This window comes from Corythoichthys intestinalis, chromosome 1, assembly GCF_030265065.1.
Source record: "Corythoichthys intestinalis isolate RoL2023-P3 chromosome 1, ASM3026506v1, whole genome shotgun sequence".
In the NCBI taxonomy this organism is placed as follows: domain Eukaryota; kingdom Metazoa; phylum Chordata; class Actinopteri; order Syngnathiformes; family Syngnathidae; genus Corythoichthys; species Corythoichthys intestinalis.
This window is the reverse complement of record NC_080395.1, coordinates 32,344,711-32,367,826: the sequence shown is the minus strand read 5'-3', so window position 1 is coordinate 32,367,826 and position 23,116 is coordinate 32,344,711. Positions and strand designations below refer to the sequence as shown.

The following is a 23,116-nucleotide window of genomic DNA, read 5'->3' as shown; positions in this document are numbered from 1 at the left end:
ATCCATGCTCTGCCCTTCCTCTTGTGTGGAATTTCCCTCTTCTCTGAATACTCCATCATCCTTACAGAAAATAGAAAATGGATCAATCAATGGACTGTGAGCATCTAAAAAGCCTTGGCAGATTTCTGCTCTTGTTATCTTCCAAGCATTAGCCTCAACATCTCCCAGCTTGCTGTGTCTGCCTTCTATTCCCGACCTTGATGTGAGGCCTAGCGTACATAGACACTATTTAACAATTAACTGGGAGGGAAAGACTTCCTTATCAGTATGTTTCCTGCGCGGCTGCTGTCTCATTCTCGTGTCAAACGGGCACCGCCGGAGCCGATGCGCTGGGATGACCCTGAGCTGTCATTGTTTTACTCTTGACACGCTTTTCCCAAATGTTCCCCAACCCCCTTGCAATTGCTTTTTAAGCTCAACTAACAGGTGACAACACCATGTATATTCATCACGTGAAATGTCATTGCCATCTTTCCTAAGATGTCCATCAGTGCTTGTTGAGGCTGACAAGAGAGCCATTAGGGGCTTTGAAAAGGGCGTTTTCGCCAATGTCCATCTGCTGTTCACTTTTAGCCACTATTACATGATGAAAGCTCTGCTTATTTACCGTCTCCTTCTGAATGCTTGTTAATCACAGCTCTGTGCAGGTGCATCATGAGCATGTTTAATCATCCTGCAGAAAATATACAAGGACACACACACACACACCTTCCCCCACCCCCTGCAGAACACAAGCGTTCCCCTCGCCTATGATGTAATGCTAGCAGACCCCTCCTCTGCCGTCTCTCACACACCCTCTCCTTCCCTTTTGCCTCTTTCTATTGGTAGCTCCAGTCTGCATCTGCTGGATCAGCACACACACATCCACTCACTTTACACACCGGTAAGAGGAGGGGGATTCCGCCGCCACTGCAGCCTCCGCTCACGCCACCTGACTGCTATCGCCCGCATGGTGAGTCCCTCCTTTTTTGATACATGACAGTGTCTGGATTAAAAAGAATAAAGGATGCTTATACTTTGTCATTTAGTGTTGATGAAGTGGAGTGATGTGCAGGTTCACTTACTACGGCGAGACAACCTAGGTGCGTGGACATACATCACACTGAGTCAGCTTCTTGCCTCGTGTGTGCGTTAAAGTCATAGGGCTGCTATCTAGGAAGGATGTCGGTCACCTTGTCGGCAGATAACGCACGCTACAGATGCTGATGATGAGGCTGCAATAAGTTCCCGGTGAGGAGTGTGATGATGTAGTTTGCTGTGACTCCTGGCCAGCTGCACAATGGAGATGCTTTGGCTTCATATATTGTACTGGCACTGTCGATAAGTAGAGGGTGTGAATATGCATGTGCGTGGCATATGCATTGCTCCCTCTTGTCCCTGAAGTCCACAGAGCACATTCACTGCAAGGCTCAGTGGGATTTGAAAAGAGAAAATGGGTTATTTCATCATGACCTCTGAATCCCATAGGAGCATAATTAGGTGGATTTTCTTTTACTCCATTTTACACTTATTTTTTTCTCATGACATCAGCTTTTAAAAGCCTAAAGAAAAGAATTTGTCTTTTACTGTATCCTCATACTATTTCAATTTCAGAACTGGTTGCATTTTTCTTTTTTTTTTTTTCTTTTTTTTTGGTACATTTATTTTTGCTTTGTTGTATTTTTAATTTGTTAACATTTTTCTTACATTGTAGGCTTATATACTTCATACATACTGCATTTTGTTTTAAATTTTTTTTTTTTTTTTTTTTTTTTTTACAAAACTTTTTGTATAGTTACATTCCAAATTAATGGGGCTTTTATTATCCTAACACCAACGTAAATGTGGAAAGGACTGAACATTCATGGTGTTTTATAATTGTGTTATGATTTGGTTTAATCCTGAACTCATTGGCTGCTAATAAAAGCGATCGACGTCAGGGGCGTTACCGGGGGGGGCAGTGCCCACCCACGCACACCCTCCGCCCACCCAAAGAAAACTGGATGTAATGCTAACGGCAGTCTGGGCACCGCGTATGGTATCCCATTCATATAGTACTGATGTGTTATAAGTTTTAACTTTTGCGTTGTTACCTCCTCTTTCACCTGGGAAAAAAAAAATTGAAATGAAATGTTGGTTTTGCTCCTAGGGGGTGCTACACACATTTACGCATTTTTTTTATTTTTTTTTTTAATTAACATTTTCACCAGTGTTCACGTGGCTGTTGAGTTGGGTGAGTTTTGAAGCATTCTGAGGGGGTCAAAGTAGGGCTCAAAGCTTCGCGGGACAAAGAATGACTGCTCGGGGGCACTACATCGTGTATTTGAAATTTGTCTTTACACGGTATCAAATATTGCACCTGTCCTGACCTGCCTGCCGATTTTGGAGCATTTTGAATCATTCTAAGGGGGTCTAATTGAGCTCAAAGGGACTGCGGAACAAAGAATAACTCATTCATTCATTCATTTTCCATGCCGCTTTTCCTCACGAGGGTCGCTATAATAATAATAATAATAATAATAAAACCGAGGAAACACAACAGGTTACCTAAAAAAAAACATTGTCACCTGCATGTCCATACTGTTCAGTTATGGATGTGTTCTAAGTCAAATAAAATCAAATCAACTTTTAATTGTTTAGACCAAATCACAACAACAGTTATCTCAAGAAGAAAACGAAACATGTTTTAAGGTGGAGTAGCCCTACGCTGGATTTCGACCTACTTGAGCATTGTAGCTTTTTTTTGTTTTTGTTTTTTTTTGTTTAATTTAAGCATAGCATGAGTGTCATACCTGGGTGGGGTGGACTTTTATTTAATAGCGCTAACGGTGGCTTACAGACCCGCCCTGTTTGTATACAAGCAATAAAAAAGACATTTTTCCCAATAATACTACATGTCCCATTTAAGATTATCCCTTCACTTTATGTGGTTATCATTGATTTTCCCAAGTGAGAGGATCCATCATTTCAAAGAGCTATCAAGTCAATCTAGAGGGAAGTTTAATCCAGCTGCTGCAGCACCAGCACTCTCTTCAACACGCCGAATTATAAGCGTGATGCTCTTCAATTAACCAGCAAACAAATTAGCTTTGCTGCGTCTTTTGAATTACTCATTATTGCCAGTGATTGTAACCATCATCCTCACCATCATCTCCATTTTAGAAACATCCAAAATCCTGAGGCACTTTTTGGGGGGGATGTCATCAACCTTATTTTGGTCCTAAAGAACCTGCATAGAAATAAGTAAAAACAAATCATTAAAAAACAAAACTCACACGGTACACTTCATATCATGCTTATAATTAGTAGGAGACTTTCACTAACATCTCATTGAAGAACTCATTCTATCTTTGATTGCCTGTTCAACATTTTTTTTAGCCACCACTAGTTTCTAATTTCCTAACCTTATAGTAGCTAGCTACCTCAAGATGGTGCAATAAACCTTAAGGCTACCCTCTCCAAGATAGCAGCACAAAACTTGATTTAAAAAAAAAACTAGCTTCTAGCAGCAAGCCCTTCTAGCACATCACCTGTTTAAAAAAGAAAAAAGAACCCTCTCCTAAACTTCTAAACCTCTTGTAGCTAGCCCCTCCAAGTTAGCAACATGACACAACAGCTTAATACCAAACAGAATTTGAAGTTTTTTGAAAACAGAGAGTGAAGATGTTAGCATATTTTAAAAAGAGGGAAAACTACAAAAATAGGCTTGCCTATTTATGTCCTCCGCTAGCATAAGTGTTTAGCACATTAGCCAAGCTAACATACAGTAGGGTGACCAAACGTCCTCTTATTACGTGCTCTCCGGAGGGTCCGGCCGGGTTTCATAAATTCATGAAAATGCCCGGTTTTTATGATTTTTCACGGGACCAATTTGAAGAGAATCCCTCCGGCCGCTAGGAGGCAGCGCCTGCCTGCGTTGACATGGCTCCGACTAGTAGGGGCGGGGGAAGGAGTAGATCTTCTTCTTGTTTTTTGTTGGCAGTTTACCCTTTGTTTCATGGGGAATTACCACCATTTAATGTCGGTTGACAGTTAGTATTATATTTTAAGTAGGAGCGCCTGCCCAGTTAAGAGTTTTTTACGATAAATACATATATAATGGCAACTGTTGACTTCTGTCGGAGATTTGTACTGGCGTAATCTGTAAAATCCCGTTTGGTGTTGCATCGTTCCGCTGCCGATGATTGTGAACTTTTATAGCAAAGTTTGATTTTGCCTCGCCCGGTACTCGCTAACAGGGTAGCTATCAGTTTGCTCAGCCGCGCTAGGCATTATGGGCGATGTAGTTTTGAAGTGCTGCGTTTGGAAACATGTTGGTTGAATAGCTTGTCAGTTTATTTCGGTTATTGTTTGCGTACAATCTAAAACACTGAATGGGAATAAAAATTGAGTGGGAATAACAATTTGTCAACGACAGTTGTCGTGATAGTAATTTATAAAAATGTTGAGTTGGCACATAGCCTACTGTGTGTGCGTATTGACTGGACTACATTTTCATGGGGTGCGTATTGACTGGACTACTTTTTCATGGGTCTGCATTATATATATATATTTTAATCATTATTCGTTTTTTTATTTTTTATTTAAGGTTTGATTATTTTTTTGGGGGGGGGAATAAAGCCTGTTGAGTAACCAGTTGAGTAAAAAAATAGTTCCATATAGTGTATAACATATATGATATATGGCAATCGTCCTATGTAGTTTTTTTGTTGTTGTTTTTTTTTTAAATAAAACTGAATTTTTCTATCCGGACGGAGGAGGCACACTTTAAATATATTAAAGTTATATAGGCATCTTTGAGTGGACTTCGAGTAAAATTCAAGTATCTCGAGGCCGGGCCGAGTGTCCAGTATCTCGAGACCGGGCCGAGTGTCCTCTTTGTTAGAAATCAAAATATGGTCACCCCAACATACAGTGGTATGAAAAAGTATCCTTGCCTAAGGATACTGAGAGAGTAATCAAAACCAATTTTTAATCAAAAAATTTAAGTCAGGTGTGTGCCCAATCACTGATAAGTGATTGAAAGCTGCCCTGCCCACTATAAAACACACACCTGCTAAGAAATGTCTTGATGAGAAGCATTGTATGATGTGCATCATGGCTCGGTCAAAAGAGCTGTCTGAAGACCTGCGATCAAGGATTGTTGATTTGTATATAGCTGGGAAAGGATACAAAACCATCTCTAAAAGTCTGGATGTTCATCAGTCCACAGTCAGAGACGTTGTCTACAAATGGAGAGAGTTTGGCACTGTTGCTTCTCTCTCAAGGAGTGGCCGTCCACCAAGAATGATGCCAAGAGTTCAGTGCAGAATACTCAGAGAGGTAAAAAAGAACCCTCGAGTGTCTGATAAATACAGAAATCACTGTCACAGTCCAATATCTCTGTCTGCACATCACCTATATGTAAAACTATGGCCAAGAATGGTGCTCATGGGAGGACTCCATGGAGGAAGCCAATGCTGCTTAAAAAAACATTGTTGGTCGTTTAATGTTTGCAAAAAGGCACTTGGACACTCCACAGACGTTTTGGCAAAATATTCTGTGGACTGATGATACCAAAGTTGAATTGTTTGGGAGTAACACAATAGTCATGTGTGGAGGAAAAATGGAACAGCTCACCAACATCAACACCTCAACCCCACCATAAAGCGTGGTGGAGGGAGCATCATAATTTGGGGCTGTTTTGCTCTCTCAGGGCCTTGACAACTTGCAATCATTAATGGAAGAATTAAGTCAAAAGTTTTTCAGGATGTTTTGGAGGAAAACCTGAGACCGTCTCTCAGACAGTTGAAGGTAAAATGAGAATGGATGCTATAAAAAGACAATGATCCAAAACACAGAAGTAAATCAACTTCAGAATGGTTTCAGAAGAACAAAATACACGTTCTGGAGTGGCCAAGTCAAAGTCCAGACTTGAACCCCATTGAGATAATGTGGCATGACCTACTGTTCATGCCAGTTCATGCCAGCCATCCCAGGAATCTGACTGAACGACAGCAGTTTTGTAGAGAAGAATGGGCCAAGATTAGTCCTTCATACCACTGTACATCCCTTTAGCAACTCATTCAATGCTGTGAGCTTCTGATAACAAAATGAAGCTTCTTGAAGCAATGAAACTTTGCACCATTTGGTTCGGCACAAGGTTCAAACCTTCGTGGTGCTTCATCTACTCTATGGCACCATCAAGTGGTCTTGAAGCCCAAGAGGTTAACAGTTTTGAGAATTTTATAGGTATTTATTTAAGATTTTTTTAATGAATGTTCTTGTGCATCTAACCCTCTATCCATCCATCCATCCATCCATTTTTACCCGCTTATCTGAGGTCGGGTCGCATGGGCAGCAACTTCAGCAGGGAAGCCCATAATTCCCTCTCCCAAGCATTAACAAAATGCAACAAATGCAATAGGGGTTCATTTTTATTCATTGTTTAATTCAGAAATAATAGCTTCAACACAGTGTTTGTCTTCAAACGATTTCTTTTTTTTTTTCTAAATTATTTGACTATCTTAAACTAATATGCTTTCACAGCCTGAAATCCACACAATGTAAGATCACCACTTTCTGAAGCAGTCTTGGTCCAGCATTCCATCGCGGCTTCACACGTCATCATTTCCAGGTTTTTCCCAAATGAAGCACGCCTCTAGTCACATCCCCATTCCCACCCGAATTACTCGAAACAAGCCTCGTAGCCTCGGCACATTTTGTCCCATTACTACTGTAAACCCTCGGGCATACTGTAACTACTCTCACACCTTGCACTCAGACATTAAACTCAACACAAGCACCTCCGAAAGCAGTGCTTTTCTGTTACGCCCCGAGGAAGCCAAACGTTTTGCCCCACCCTCTAACTAACTACAGCCCCTGTAAATAATATAATTTGTCTGTAAAATTATTATAATTATACCTTTGCATAACATTTTGTCCTTTTTAATATTAAAGAAAACAAGTAATATAGATCAACTTACAATAAAGTATAACTTTATGATCATTGTTTTGTTTGTAACAGAAGACTTGAAGCGCATCAGTTTGCCTGAATTAAAAAAAAAAAATAATAATAATAATCATGAAGTCACATCCAAACTGTAAAAATACACTTCTAGAGGTACTGTACTTTTTTTTTTACCATTTGATACTGAAAAATAAAATTTAATAAAATCAATAAACAGTAATAAATTCAAATTGATTGGCGAATCATGAAAATTTATAGAACAAAAACAACAGTGTCATTGGAAAGAAGGACCGTTTTTATTTTTGCTGCAGGCAGTTACAGCTCCTTTGCTATTGTGTTGGGTTATTTTGCACTGAGCAACTTGGTATGCTAACTTATAAGATGCTAACAGCGCTCACTGTTTTACTGATGTAACACTGACAATGCAGGACGATTGTTGGCAATGTTCGGCACGGTTTTGTTGGAAAAAAAAAAAAAAAAATCAAGCGGCTTAAAAATGTAATTGGGGTCAAATGTCTTTCAGTGACATTGCCAACATTTTTAGACACAGTATAGAGACTGGTCTTTTTTGTTGTCTCCCACTGTATTAAAAGTCAAAGCCAAAAGCAACATACATTTCATCATATTTCCCCGTCTTAGCTTTTCATATCTCCTGTGCTCTTTGCTGTGTGCTCTTGTTTGGTTCAAAAATGCTGCGCACACTTTGAAAATGAGAGTGCCACTGCCACCCACTGAGTAGATGTACAATTGCACTTTATTCTACTATGACAAAAAGTATGTTCCCGTGGGGCGTGCCCCACTATTTGAGAAGTACTGTCCTCACGTAATGAGCTACAAAACATAGTTTTATGTATTTACTCATATTAGAAGGGATAAGGCAAAAGGAAAAGAAGAAGAAAAAGATAATAATTTTGGCATGTGTCAAAGGCTCAGCTGGATGGACGTGATATTTTCAAGATAAGAATTTTACTAAGCATCCAATAATCAATGAAGTATACTTTGTTCCTTCTCTGACTCGATACTTGTCCTTACCCCAGATGTTTGTGAAGGCTGCCGTGCAGGATGTACTATGACGATTAGGCAACAACCAAAAACTAATAAAGCAAAAGGAAATGTGGATAGTCGGCTTTTTCGAAGGTTAGCTTGTGCTCTTGCTGAGAAGCTTCATTGATTTCTGACCGCTTTGAGTCCTGTTACAGTCCATAAGAGACAAAATGTCTCCATGGTGACCTTTTAAAAGTAGCACCGACATATATTACTGCTGAACTATCATCCATGCATCCATTTTCTATAGTGCTCATCCTCGTTAGGGTCATGGGTGAGCTGGAACATATCCATGCAGGCTTTGATCGAGAAGCACAGTACACCACGGACTGCTCGCTGCATTTCTTTGCTGGCGCGGGAACAAAATGGAAACCCAGCACTGAAGGGCTAGCGCTAAGAGTCGAACCTGAAACCTCAGAACTATAAAGCAAAAACACCAATAACTAGGCCAATGTGCTTCATGAACTACCTTGAACAATGGAAATCATGACTATCTGAGCTTATTTATGGCAAACAAGCCAACCAGCTGTTGGACCAGTTTGCATTTTGTCTAATACAAATTCCAGTCACTTTGATTCAGCTAGTAAGAGTCTAGACTTGCATATTCATGCTTTCACATTAGTTTAACCAAGTCTTGAATCTTTTTTTGATGCCTATTTGGCTCGATACAGAGACACCATGACTACAGTAAACTCAACACGTGACAATGTGAGGCCCACTTCTGGAAAAAAACACTAATGGAAAAGTTCATCCTGGAATCTCTGCTCCATAAGTGGATAAGTGGACGACCTCAGCTTCCTCAGCTTGCTTGTGTTGGACAAATGCTAAATCAATGGAGCTCTTGCTTTTACAGGTGTAAAAATTTGAGGGAAATTGTTCGAAACTTTCTTTCTATAGAGTGTGGCCGAGAAGGCTACTAATTTGACTAAATATATAGGGTCAGCTATAATTTAAACACATGGAAGTTTTACCTTTAAATTGCTTGTTTTGTATACAAACTTGTAAGTCACTGATCAACTTTGAAATCAATCAATGTGTGTCCGTTACATGCGGAACATCACTTTGAAGAGTATGTATTTGAAAACAATTTGTTCAGCAACACATGTACACTAAAGCCTGAGTTATACTCCCGCGTTGCGGTGACGGCGCAGCGACTACAGCGTCATTCGACATTCGATAGTTCTGCGGTGAGGGAACGCGTTGCTCTGTAATTCACCGCCAAGCCACTAGAGGGGTGTGGCGTTATGTTTGTACGGTTTTGGGGCATGCTTGTTGACTTCCGCTAGTCGCAGAGAAAATAAACAATGCAAGATGGAACTCTTGAAAGTAAATATTCTGCTCATCAACACTGAATAAATATTGAACATACAAATGTTGAGGGGCAGGCGACGCAGAAGACCGTTTCGAGGCGGTCTGGCCGACTTTTGATGCCACACAGAGAGTTTTTAGACTCTGGTGGAGAGAGCTAGCTGTGGCGGCTAGCTTCAAACTGGCGTCGAGCACTGCGTTCAAGGTCTGCAAAGCCCTCCAGCCCGATTTGTTTGCCGTGTCCTACAACCAGCCAGTGGGAAGCCATAGCAGATTTCTGGCGTCTATGGAACTTCCCAAACTGCGTTGGGAGCCTTGATTTTAACGTTATCATAAAAAGCACCGAGGCACTCCCAATCAGTGATGATGTATCGTGTGTGAACTGTTATTGAAAATTAAAGATCAAAACAACTCTTTTGACACCAAATCTGTGCTTTATTCTTCTATACTTGAAGTGTGACACGTAAATAAGTCACAGACTCACAGCAAACATATGTACACAATAAATGATGACGTGCACCAACCAAAAATACGACATAAAGTGATAAAAAGTTTGCAGTTTTTGGCCGACTGGGTCATCGCTTCGTGTGGCCACTCGATTCCGAACACACACGTCTCGGTGGTTCATCCATTTTTTTTTTTTTCAATCGCCGACCTTGCCATTTGGCAATCACAGTAATGTCTGGACGAGACTTGCTCTTTGATGATACTCCCGTCGGCTTGGTCCATTTTTGCGTGTAGAAAATAATGTTTGATTCTATTCTACAATGGCAGTGATTTTGCGCTAAACCGGAAACAACAGTCTGAGCGGACCAATCACAGTCCGTTTCTGCCACGTCATACGCGTCTACACGACGCGAAGGTTAGAAAATTCGAGAGGCGCGCGTTAGGCTACGGCGCAGGGACGTAACTTGGGTGTTCCTTGACGGCGCAGGTCTGATGCGGAAGTATAACTCGGCCTTTAGTATGTATAATTAGACATATTTGTTTGTTGCCGTTATATTACTGTGCTCCAGCCTATGCACAGAAGTGAATGTGACTTTTCCATAAACATTTGATAAGCTGACATAGGAATTTATTGTTTACTTTTCACTGCTAGCGAGTACTTTTCCATCGTATGCGATTCCAGGACACAGCCCAGGAGTTTGGGATGAACTTGCTCATTTGCATAAAAACAATATAAACGTTGGCCCCAAGGTCGTAGGTTTGATCGCAACATTGGTTGGGATGATAACAGTTTAACCTGCATGTACACTTTTTGCTGGGGATGGGACATTAATAATACCAAACGTGAACGCGGTTCAGTGCTACATTTGTCACAAATATGAACCTAATTAATTGTTAGGCTAAAAGATCAATGCAAAATAAATCTGTATTGACTTACACCAACTTTCATGTATATTGGTTCAGGTTATAAACCGTTCGATTCAAACATTTGTTTTCAAAAACTACTATGGAACATTTTGAAAACTTCCAGAATAATTACATGGACTTTATTAGCAGATTTAAATTGAAATATTTGACCATAACTTTTTATATTTTTCTGGTTCTATAGTAACATGTACAGTTGAAAACAAAAACAGAAGGACACTTCTTTCTAAGCAGCTTCTTACTTGAGTTTTGCAGATTAGCAAGTTTACACAGTTTAATGTTATGCTAACTCTGATGCAGGTCTGACTTTCAGTAGCAACATTAGTGGTGTGTTCCCCACCTCCTGCTGCTGCTGGCCGAAAAAAAAAATTCTAATATCCCCTCCTCTGTGTAAGAGGTGGCATGTCGTCAACATGTAATTCTGTCGGGACTGTATGAGTGTGCATGTGTGTCTGGTGGTGGTGGAGGGGGGTCAAGTCATCAGCCAATCAAACGTGTGTTTGTGGGACAAAATGGACTAGCACATTAAAATATTTATAGAACAAAAACAAAACAGTGTCATTGGACAGAAGGACAGTTTTTTTGTTTGTTTTTGTTTGTTTTTTTTTGCAGCAGGCAGTATCAGCTCCTTTGCAATAGTGTGGGGTTATTTTGCACTGAGCAACTTGGTATGCTACCTTGTATGATGCTAACAGTGCTCGCTGGTTTACTGACGTAACACTGACAAAGAGGGACGATTGTTGGCAATGTTCAGCACGTTTTTGCTAAAGAAAACAAAATCAAGCGGCCAACATTTTTAGACACAGTAAAGAGACTGGTCTTATTCATCGTCTCCCACCGTATTAAAAGTCAAAGCCAAATGAAACATATGCTTCATCATATTTCCCCGCCTAAGCTCTTCATATCTCCAGTGCGCTTTGCTGTGCGCTCTTGTTTGGTTCAAAAATACTGCACACACTTTGAAAATGAGAGCGCCACTGCCACCCACTGAGTAGATGTAGAAGTGCACTTTATTCTAGTATGACAAAAAGTATGTTCACTACATTTCTCACAGTTTAATTAACATTAACAGTTGAAAACAAAAAAAGAATGACACTACTTTCTAAGCAGCTTCTTACTCGAGTTTAACAGATTAGCAAGTTCACACAGTTTAATGTTATTCTTACTCTGATGCAGGTCCGACTTTCAGTAGCAAAATTAGTGGCGTGTTCCCCACCTCCACAATATTGACATTTTTTTTCACATTACTCATAGTTGGGTCTGCTGCTGCCGGCCGAAAAAAACTTCTAATATCCTATCTGCGTAGTCGTCGACATGTAATTCCGTCGGGACTGTGTGAGTTTGCATGTGTGTCTGGTGGTGGTGTGGGGGAGGGTCAAGTCATCAGCCAATCAAACATGCGTTTGAGGGGAAAAAATTGACTTGCACATTCAGCAAGTGAATAAGAGTAAATGTAAGTCTGAACATAATGAAAATATTCACTGAATAATGTTATGGTCAATTCTATCCTTACAACGTATGGGAAGACAATCTAAATTACCAATATAATTGAACTCAGTATTTAATGCAAATAAGTTGCTTAAAAGTTGGTGGGGACAATTTGAGCATTCTGAAAAGTTGCTAGTGTTCTGTCCCTAGCGTTCCTACGCCCTTGGCTGGCCCGATTGTCGCTCGGGACCAGGTCGTGAGGAAGGGAAGCGTTTTCCTTTTTTCATTTTTTTCAATGTGACGTATTTTGTTTCAAATATGCGAGTGAATAATATTTTAAAGTCGTTTTTTTTTTTTTTTTTTTTTCAAACTAAATATTAGACATCAATTAATGATTCTAAGCTAAAAATGACAGACATTTCTAATAATAAATATAATTACTGAGCTTCTTTTTATGGCCGGGTTGAAACAAAAGCGGTTGCGCCACGTCTGTAAACGGGGGTTTCCAGGGTAAAACGGACTAATTAAAAATAGTTTGGGGGCTTAATGTGCCATGAATCTGCTATGGTAGCATATAGACATACTGTTCTATCAAACACAACATTTCTTTTGGCTTAAAATACAGAAGTTTCTTTTAAAGAGGAGTGCAACAGCAGAAACTGCTTTTTCAATCTTGTCTGTGTTTTCCGCCCTATATTTTTACTTTGTAAATTGTACAATGTACAATTGTACATTGTACTTTATTTCATGTTTTATTTACTATTCCTATTATTGTTTTATTTGTTACTCGTCTTTATCTGTTTGACTGCATTTACTGTTTACAGCGATCATTCGCTGCCAGCCTCTCCCAGTCAAAATGAATGGAACGTCTGGCACCATCAATGGCTTTAAGGGTTAACCATCTTGTGAGCTCTTGGGTTCTTAATTCAACATACCAAATGAATGCTTACAAAAACTGACTGCTGGAGCATTGGAAAGAAACATGTAATGATGAGACGTTTGACCTCAGCTGCCTTAACTTGTGTTGGATATCTTTCAATATCAATAGCCTCTTTTGCTTTGACATTGCAGCAACAGCATGAAGAAAATCTGTGAACGCGGTGACCAATAGACCTCTGGAAAGCAAAATGTGCAGTTAAGATATTACTACTGTACTGTATGTCAGATACCATCCAAGATAACAGTCAACTCGCTATAGCTCATAAATAAAAGTCAAAAAATGATCAGTTTGAATATGTGACTCAAACAATCACTCTGAAAAGATTGCCAACATAACTGAATAAAGGTTAAAAATAATCAGTTCGGTCTGCATACTTAAAAAGACATTAATTCAATGCCTGTAGGCTTTCATGCCTCCCTACCAACTCCCCCGCCTTAACCCACTCCCACAATCCTCCTAGTTTGCAGCTGTGTAGAACCTTGACCTCTGACCCCTTACCCAGGCTGCAAAGCCACAAAGAAAGTAGGAATAAACGTCTAAATAAATGTAATGTATTCATGACGGTCTCATTAGAGTGTGCACATGGCTGACGTCATGTCCCTCTGGTCTTAGGGGCATAAGCGAATCAAGATGGAGATAATTCATATTAATGCCACATGTCCCACCGGGGCAGATATTGTCTTTATTGCGGATTGGAAATCAAGAGAGGAAGGGCTGCTAGTTTGGCATCAGCAGGCGAGCCACTGCCAGATGGCTTTTGGTCATCATTTCACTTTACCTTGTTTTTCACTCTTTGTTCGCTGACCACATGACATCTGCATGGCAATAAACTTCATTTAAGTGTCATCCTCCTGGCATGTCACAACTAAACAATGATTAAAGAATGTTTGTGAATTGAGGCACTCCAAGGTCAGCGGAGTGGTTTAGTGGTGAGTTTGCCTCACGGTTCTAAGGTTCTGGGTTTGAATTCAGGCTCTGAACTTCCCCTGTGAAGTCTCACTGCTCACTCACTGTGCCTGCATGAACTTCCATGCATGTTTCATGTTTCGTAAAGAATTGAAAATAGGGCGTGTCAAACTTCGGACCAGGAGCCATTTGCAACAAATTATCAATGTTTTTAAAATGCCCCTCTACAGTATGTATTCACTGTGATTTCTTGGTTATTGTGATCACTCGTCTACGTATTTAACGCACCCCCATAACCAGTGTTGTTAATAACGGCGTTACAATATAACGGTGTTACTAACGGCGTTATTTTTTTCAGTAGTGAGTAAACTAATTAATTATTTTTCTCATCTTAGCAACACCGTTACCGTTACTGAGGCGGGAAAGTCGTGCGTTACTATTCGTTACTAAGTTGGTTTAATAAAAAAAGTCAGAGAGACGGACTCACGGAGACGAGAGAGCAGAGCAGGAGTGGGGAAGACGCCGTTGCAAACGCGATGCTAGGTGGATCCAATAATACCTGACTGTAGCCTACAAACTACGCCCACATGATACGGTAGATATCACATATTATAGACTACATGCGTTAGTAAACAGCCGCCATCTTAAAGCAGTCGACCTCTCAGGAAGGCTCTGTTGTAGAGATCCTTCCTAGCGAACCTACTTTTTAAAAAAATATATATATATATCTAAAATGGTCCTAAATCGGCAAAATCTTGACTTAAATCTTTAAATGATGAAACAGTTTTTAAACTTACACATGTTGAAAGGAGACAGAAGGGAACTAATACAATAGCGGGAGCAATTTTAACAACTTTAACGGTTGATTCACAACTTTAAATGACTTCCACACTTAGCAAAGGTTACTATCTAGTTATCGCAATACCCTTGTGTCTAGTTAAGTGGAGGGTAAAGAATTGGGCTAGGGCGAGTTGTCCCAAAAACCCTTTAAACTTCACATTGTGTGACCTTTTTTTTTTTTGAGAAAAAAGAACAAAACATGAAAATTATCACTACTTACTTTGCCAAGTAACTAATTACTCTTAAATTCAGGTAACTGAGTTACTAACGCAATTACTTTTTAGGAGAAGTAATTTGTAACTGTAATTGATTACTTTTTTAAAGTAAAATTAACAACACTGCCCATAACCACACTTTAAAAAATTTTTTTGTTGTATTCTTATTAGGGATGGGAATTGATACGATTTTACGATTCCGATTCCATTATCGATATTGCTTAACGATTCGATTCTTTATCGATTCTCTTATCGATTCTAATTTGGGGAAAAAGAAGAACAAACATTTCAATTGGCATCGAGTTTGTTTAATCAGAAGTCACAACCTTACAAACTCACAACGAGGTCAAAAGAGGCCCAAAGCCTCAATGTTAACTGTGGCAATAAGTAGCAAATGCACAAGAATGTGTAACATTTTACTGAAACATTTTTCTAATAGAAATAAAAAATATTGGTATATATTGGCATATAGGTCGTTTTTCTGCCTTTGGCAATATGTGTTAAAGCAAGGGTCCCCAAAGTTTTTCCTGTGAGGGCCACATAACTTTTTCCTTCTCTGTTGAGAAAAAGTGTGACGATTGCAGGAGTGCCTAAATGTAGAAAAATATTGTTTTTCAGAAGCCACAATCAAATAACACTTTCTGGATTCTTTACGTAGCAAAAGTAAATAAAATAAAAATGATAATATAGTATAATATAATATAATAATATTAAATAATAGTAACACTATTAATTAAATAAATAACCAAATAACCCTCTCTGAGTTCTTCACAGAAAAAGGCCAGGAAATAAATAACACTATTGAGAAAAAAAAAAAAAAAAAAAGCTCTCTGGTATTGTTCAGGGGGCCGTATCCGGCCCGCGGGCCGTAGTTTGGGGACCCCTGTGTTAAAGTGTATTATTTACCATTATATTGAAATGCATCCCTCTTAGTTTTTATGGCGCTTTCACGCTCAAGTGGGGGCGCCCTTGTGCTTCCTCACGTGAAGAAGCGTGCTTACACGCGAAGAAGAAGTGCCGCATTCAACGAGTGAGCGAGTTAGTGAGAGAGGGAATTACTGTTACGAGCCTACGTTCTTTGTTAATGTTTGTAAAATATCTACAGAGGCAACGCCTGTGTGTATCATCTTTTGTGTTGTTGTTGTGTGTTTCCACTCGCGATCGGACAATTAAATCCAGTTGTGTAGTGGTTTGAACGATGTGCTAACGCTAGCGAACGCATGTTAACAGTTTGTGTTATTAATGTATTAGCAGCTAATCATCGCTGATTTACGTTGATGCAAACCTGTTTGTTATTAGGGACGAAATTGATTTGTTTCGTTTCTATTTTTAGTTTCACTTTTCAAGTGATGGTTGAATAAAGTCAGCAAATTATACCAACGTCTTCTGTATCGTCATTTGGGAGTTTAGCTAGCTGTATAGCTAGGACTGAGCCTTAGCGTCTCGGTGAGGACATTGCAGTCGTATTCCCTCCCGATGCAGTTATCTCCACCTTGTAATGACTGCAAGTCACTTTGTTGTATTTTTTTCTGGTGAAGTGAAGACACACTTTCGAGCGATTGAAGTTTTTGAACCAACGTGCTGTCATTATTATGTTTACGGCTGCAATGCTCGTGCTAAACCATCGTAACCTTTCATTTTTACCCTCTTTCCTGGTGAAGTGTAGCCAAACTTTGGAGCGAGTGGTTCTTGGTGCCATGCTAGTTTGATGCGTCTGGACAACAAGACACATCACGACGCAATATGCGTCTTTAGGAATCGTTAAAGGGATCATTAAGGCTTTTTCATTGTGATGTCGAGGCCTCGAAACACTAGGAACCGGTTTCGGAATTGGAATCGGATTTCGATTCCCATCCCTAATTCTTTTACAGGACTATAAGTCTCATCTGAGTATAAGTTGCACCAGCCATAAAATGCCCAACGAAGAGGAAAAAAACATATATAAGTCGCACCGGAGTATAAGTCGCATTTTGGGGGGAAATTTACTTGATAAAATCCAACAATTAGAACAGATATGTCATCTTGAAAGGCAATTTAATATAAAAATACAATAGAGAACAACACGCTGAATAAGTGTACAGTATTATAAAGTTACATGCATGAACAACGAAATGCGAATATACTGTCCTCACCAGGACGCTACGGCACGGTCCTGGCTATACAGCGAGCTAAACTCCCAAATGATGATGCTGGACGTCTGTATAATTTGCTGACTTTATTTTGGCCGTCGTTGTGACACCATCATTTGAAGAGTGAAACTAAAAATAGAAATAATACAAATCAATTTCGTCCTCGATACCAAACAGGTTCGCATCAACGTAAATAAATGATTAGCTGCGATTACAGCAATGACACAAACGTTAGCATACGTTCACTAGCATTAGCACATTGTTCAAACAACCACACAACTGGCTCTAAGTGTCCAATCGTGGGTGGAAAACACACAACAACAACAGAAAAGATGATGCACACAGGAGTTGCCTCTGTAGAGACATTTTACAAGCATAAACAATGAACGTAGGTTCGCAGCCGTGTCTCTCTCTCTCGCCGACTCGCTCAGAGACGCTGCATAGCTGTCCGTCTTCTTCTGGCGTGTGAGCGCTCTTTACGTCAACAAGTGCAAGTGCACACCCACTTGGGTGTGAAAGCCCCACAAACTAAAAGCATGCATTTCAATATAAAAAAGTCAATAATACAATTGAACACACATTGCCACAGGCAGAACGCGAACGTGGCCATAGCTGTTGAGTTATTCAGATAACTATAGCATAAAGAACATGCTAACAAGTTTACCAAAACACTCCAAAACACCAAAATAACATGTGAAATGATATCATAATGTGTTAATAATTTAACACATAAGTCGCTCTTGAGTATAAGTCGCACCCCCAGCCAAACTATGAAAATAAAAACTGCGACTTATAGTCCGAAAAATAAGGTATTCATGTTTGAAAGATTTGGATTTCTTTTGTTTGGCCATTGTCTTAGTGTAAAGAGAAATTATCTTATCCTGCAAAGAATTATGGCTCTAAAATACTCTCGGATGTTTACCAAGTGGCAAGAGCAAAATGGTGATGTCTTTACTAATCTTTTAAAGCTGCTAAATTAATTTTACCTGACAGTAAGTGTGCACATGTTCCACTCTCTTTCAGCAGTTTTCTTGAAAGAAAGATTGTCGCAACGCAATATGTAGTGCATTTGAGTGCATCGTATTTGCATTCCAGATGTACAAGTAAATGTCAAACCAACGGTATATTTTAAAAAAAGAAGAAAAAAAAAAGATTTTTCATTTAGCATGCTCTCATATATATTATACTACTAATATATTTATTTGTTTTTGGAAGGTTAAGAGGAAAAGGTAAAATGTTAAAGATATCACAAAACAGGTTTTATTACAAATCAAAATATTTAAGAAGTGGAATGCTACAAGAAAATATTATTTCAAATGATATATTTTTAGTATAAATGAAATTTTACTAATAAAACAATGAATTATAAAATAAAAAAATTTAACCAAATATTTCTTATTTAAATGTTAAATAAATACTGTTGTACCTTTTTTATTTAGACCCTTTTTATGTATAACTAATTGGGATGCATTTTTAATGTAACAAGATCCCACACCAACATTTTAAAAGGGTTGGGTGATATGGCCGAAAAATTTAAATCTTACCTTTATTTAGCAAAAATTTTGATTTTTGATATTTATCTCCCCCTACTTTTCTTAGGCGACGATAAGAACTAAAGATAGAGGACGCTCAAAACAACTTATACATTTTTTTTTTGTAATTAACTATACAAAAACTCCTTAATATAATCATTTTCTCTCTCCCTATTTGTGCTGTCAGCCCCAAATAAAAAGTAATCACAACACAAAGTGAATCTCATGGAATAATCTATTAAATAATTGGTTACTATATTTCCTTTCGGCACAATACAACAACATACCTCGACCCCCACCCCCCCACCCCCAATTATTTGCAATAATTTTTTTTTTTTTTTTTTAATTCAAATAATACAATTGATTTATTGCCCATTTCTATATTTTACGAACAACTGTTTACTTTAATAGTTGTATTGAATTTCTTTGTCTACACCTATAGATTAGTTGAATTTTTCTTTTATCACAGACAATTGTTTTAGGTTGTTTTACCTGACATGTAAAACAGTTGACTGTGATAAAAAAAAAATTCAACTAAACTCTATAGTTTGTTAATCAATTCAACAAAGTGAGATTTTTCACCCTTTTTCATATTACTGATAACCTAAGTTACTATAGTTAGTAAAACTACTCTTACTTAAGTTTGTTTGTTTGTTCGTTTGAACATGTTTATTTCGAATATTCAATACATAAGTACCAATAATCAGCAACAATAATCAAATATAAGAAAAAGAAAACAAAATATGTGTATTCAAAAAGGAGTGAGAAGAAGTAAAACTTATTTACTTCCACCTCTTGCACCTCTTGTCCCTAAGTTCTGACAATTCAGTTTCCGTCCTTACATTTAAACATATACATTCTTATTTAACACATATACAATCCCATTATATAAGCCTACATGTTACCTGTACACAAATGTTGCAAAAGCCTATTCTATAAATCAAACCCGGAAAAACATAAATGAATAAATAAATAACTCAAATATCCCATATCACAGTATGTGTCAACTAGGTTTATACACATTTAAGATATTTTTAATAAGATACTGAAAATATCTGACCATAATACTGTTTGTTACACATCTACTCCTATCACCTAATGACAATGTGTAATGATGATTTAACTCCATCCTTATAAACACCTTTGCCAATTATCCTGATGATCTGCCATCCCCCTGCTAAAAAAAAATGCCTCCTTTATTACCCTTGGGAATTGTGCCCCTGGGTATCTGTAATTGCTTCTACTATGATTGATACCAACATGGTTGAAATTGACCAGGTGCGATCTGTAAAGCCTTTTTAAGGAGTTTCAATCCATCTGTCTGACTTTTTTTTTTTTGACTGAAGGTTATTTGTGATTTACTTTGTGATAAAACTAGAGTCCAAGTCAATAAATTGTGTGTAAGTAAACTGTATAGACAAGCAATCTTCCACACTCGCACTCACACTGATGGACAATTTAAAGTGTTTAGTTAACCTACCAGACACGTTTTGGGAATGTGGGAGATAGTGGGAGGTAGATGGAGAAAAAAAACTAAAAAAAAGTAAAGTTCTTTTAATTTATTGTCTGTCTGTTTCCTGGCTCAGAAGGGTCAAAGTTTATCAGACGCTAGGCTGAGTCATGTGATGCACTTTGTTGTATGTCAGCATCTTCAGTCTCCATGATGACAATAATGCACAACACATCACTAAATCCAGTGTGGCAAAGAGGGCTTGTCGTGTATTTAACCCCAATCAAATCTGACCTGGATATGAATGGCTGCAGTGTGCGTTCGTGTGTCTGACAACGGAGAGCATTATTTGAGTGCGGTGGCAGATTTAGAGTGATGTGGTCAACAATGACGCTTCTGTCCAAAGTGGAGACCACGGATTGCGATAAAGATGAAAAACCACTAGCGTTGCTAGAATGTTGATTATTATTGATTTAGTCATTTTTTTGCACCAAATTTAAATGCACAGTTAGTTAAAGTGATACATTGGCAATGAAAGGGTTTGCTGAACAGTATACAAAGCCATCAATAAGGCGAGGAAAACTAAACAAAATAAAACATTTCAACAGCAAAACAGTACATTTAACTCTTTCACGACCACTGACAGCAATAGAGAGAAATTCCATTTGAACTGGAATGGCTGGCATTGAATGTTCATGTTTCAGTGCCTTTGGCGGCGATTGACGTCCAATCCATTAGTCTAAATGGATTGGACGTCTATCACTGTCAATGGAAACCAATGGTAATTTATGAATTAAAGCTGTTACAACAGTAGGAGTTTATATTTCCTTAGTTTCAGTGTTTTAAGTTGTGATATGTCAAAGTTGCTTTACAAAACAACTCTGGCCACTGTCATTGGATAATCATGCGTTTGTTGAAAAAAAAAAAAACAAACAAAAATCACTCAGGTGACTTGAGTTCTGCTCTGAGACCCCCAATTTTGCCAAATTTCAAAATTGTCCTATATAGATTTGTGATACATCATTGGAAAGCTTAAAATCTCAATTTTCTGGGGGAAGAAATTTTTTTGAACAGGAGGGCATTTAAAAAAAGAGAGTTTTTTAGACAGCAAAACCCTAACTGGAGGTGAGAGCATGAGAGAGAGCATAATTAAAGAAGCCATGATTTTAACAAGACGTCATCGGCTACTTACCTTTTTTCGATCCAAAAACTCCACGAAGCATGTATCAGAGTGTCAAGACACACACAAGACACACAGTGAATGACCACAGCCAGATTTTGGGGGGATTATATGGGTGAAACATGATAATATAACAAGGGTCACGATGCAGAAATCGCAGACATCAAGGAGTGGTCGAGATTTTTTTTTCATATATTTACCCTTTTAAACATTTTTTTTTTTCTTTGTTTGGATAGATTATTTGTCAACTGAAATATTAGGGAAAATGCGACAGTAACAAAAAACAAACAAACAATTAAACGATAGTTATGAGGTAGATATCTGTGACTTATTTACAGCCACTATTTTTTTCATTGTGATATAATTTGTTTAAAAGTTTAAAATATGCGAGTGAAATATTTTTTGGGCGTTTTTTTTCTTTTCTTTTTTTTAACGAAATTTTAGACATCAATTAATGATTCGAAGCTAAAAATGATACATTTCGAAAAATAAATACGATTAGTTACCTTCTTTTTATGGCTAGGTTGAAACAAAAGCGCTTGCACGACGTCTGTAAACGGGGGTTTCCAGGGTAAAACAGACAAATTAAAAATAGTTCGGGGGCGTCATGAATCTGCTACAGCAGCATATAGACATATTGTTTCATCAAACACAACAGTTCTTTTGGCTTAAAATACAGCAGTTTATTTTAAAGAGGGGTGCAAGAGCAGAAACTTCTTTTTCAGCCTTGTCTGTTTTCTGCCATATATGTACATATACATACACACACACATATATGTATATATACACACACATATATACAGTGCCTTGCAAAAGTATTCGGCCCCCTTGAATCTTGCAACCTTTCTCCACATTTCAGGCTTCAAACATAAAGATATGAAATTTAATTTTTTTGTCAACGTTTATTGGATAATTTAAACTTTTTTAACAAATAAAAAACTGAAAAGTGGGGCGTGCAATAGTATTCGGCCCCTTTACTTTCAGTGCAGCAAACTCACTCCAGAAGTTCAGTGAAGATCTCTGAATGATCCAATGTTGTCCTAAATGACCGATGATGATAAATAGAATCCACCTGTGTGTAATCAAGTCTCCGTATAAATGCACCTGCTCTGTGATAGTCTCAGGGTTCTGTTTAAAGTGCAGAGAGCATTATGAAAACCAAGGAACACACCAGGCATGTCCGAGATACTGTTGTGGAGAAGTTTAAAGCCGGATTTGGATACAAAAAGATTTCCCAAGCTTTAAACATCTCAAGGAGCACTGTGCAAGCCATCATATTGAAATGGAAGGAGCATCAGACCACTGCAAATCTACCTAGACCCGGCCGTCCTTCCAAACTTTCTTCTCAAACAAGGAGAAAACTGATCAGAGATGCAGCCAAGAGGCCCATGATCACTCTGGATGAACTGCAGAGATCTACAGCTGAGGTGGGAGAGTCTGTCCATAGGACAACAATCAGTCGTACACTGCACAAATCTGGCCTTTATGGAAGAGTGGCAAGAAGAAAGCCATTCCTCAAAGATATCCATAAAAAGTCTCGTTTAAAGTTTGCCACAAGCCACCTGGGAGACACACCAAACATGTGGAAGAAGGTGCTCTGGTCAGATGAAAGCAAAATTGAACTTTTTGGCCACAATGTAAAACGATATGTTTGGCGTAAAAGCAACACAGCTCATCACCCTGAACACACCATCCCCACTGTCAAACATGGTGGTGGCAGCATCATGGTTTGGGCCTGCTTTTCTTCAGCAGGGACAGGGAAGATGGTTAAAATTGACGGGAAGATGGATGCAGCCAAATACAGGAACATTTTGGAAGAAAACCTGTTGGTATCTGCACAAGACC

General features: G+C 38.6%; 1 protein-coding gene across 1 annotated transcript in view; it reads left to right on the top strand.

The window, feature by feature from the left end:
- The first annotated feature begins 852 nt into the window (after window positions 1-852).
- Window positions 853-23,116, top strand: part of LOC130926865 (semaphorin-4B-like) — a 157,777-nt gene continuing 135,513 nt past the window's right edge. Inside the window, exon 1 of the mRNA XM_057852183.1 lies at window positions 853-952. The gene's annotated coding sequence lies outside the window, so the exon portion shown is untranslated. The remainder of the gene's footprint in view (window positions 953-23,116) is intronic.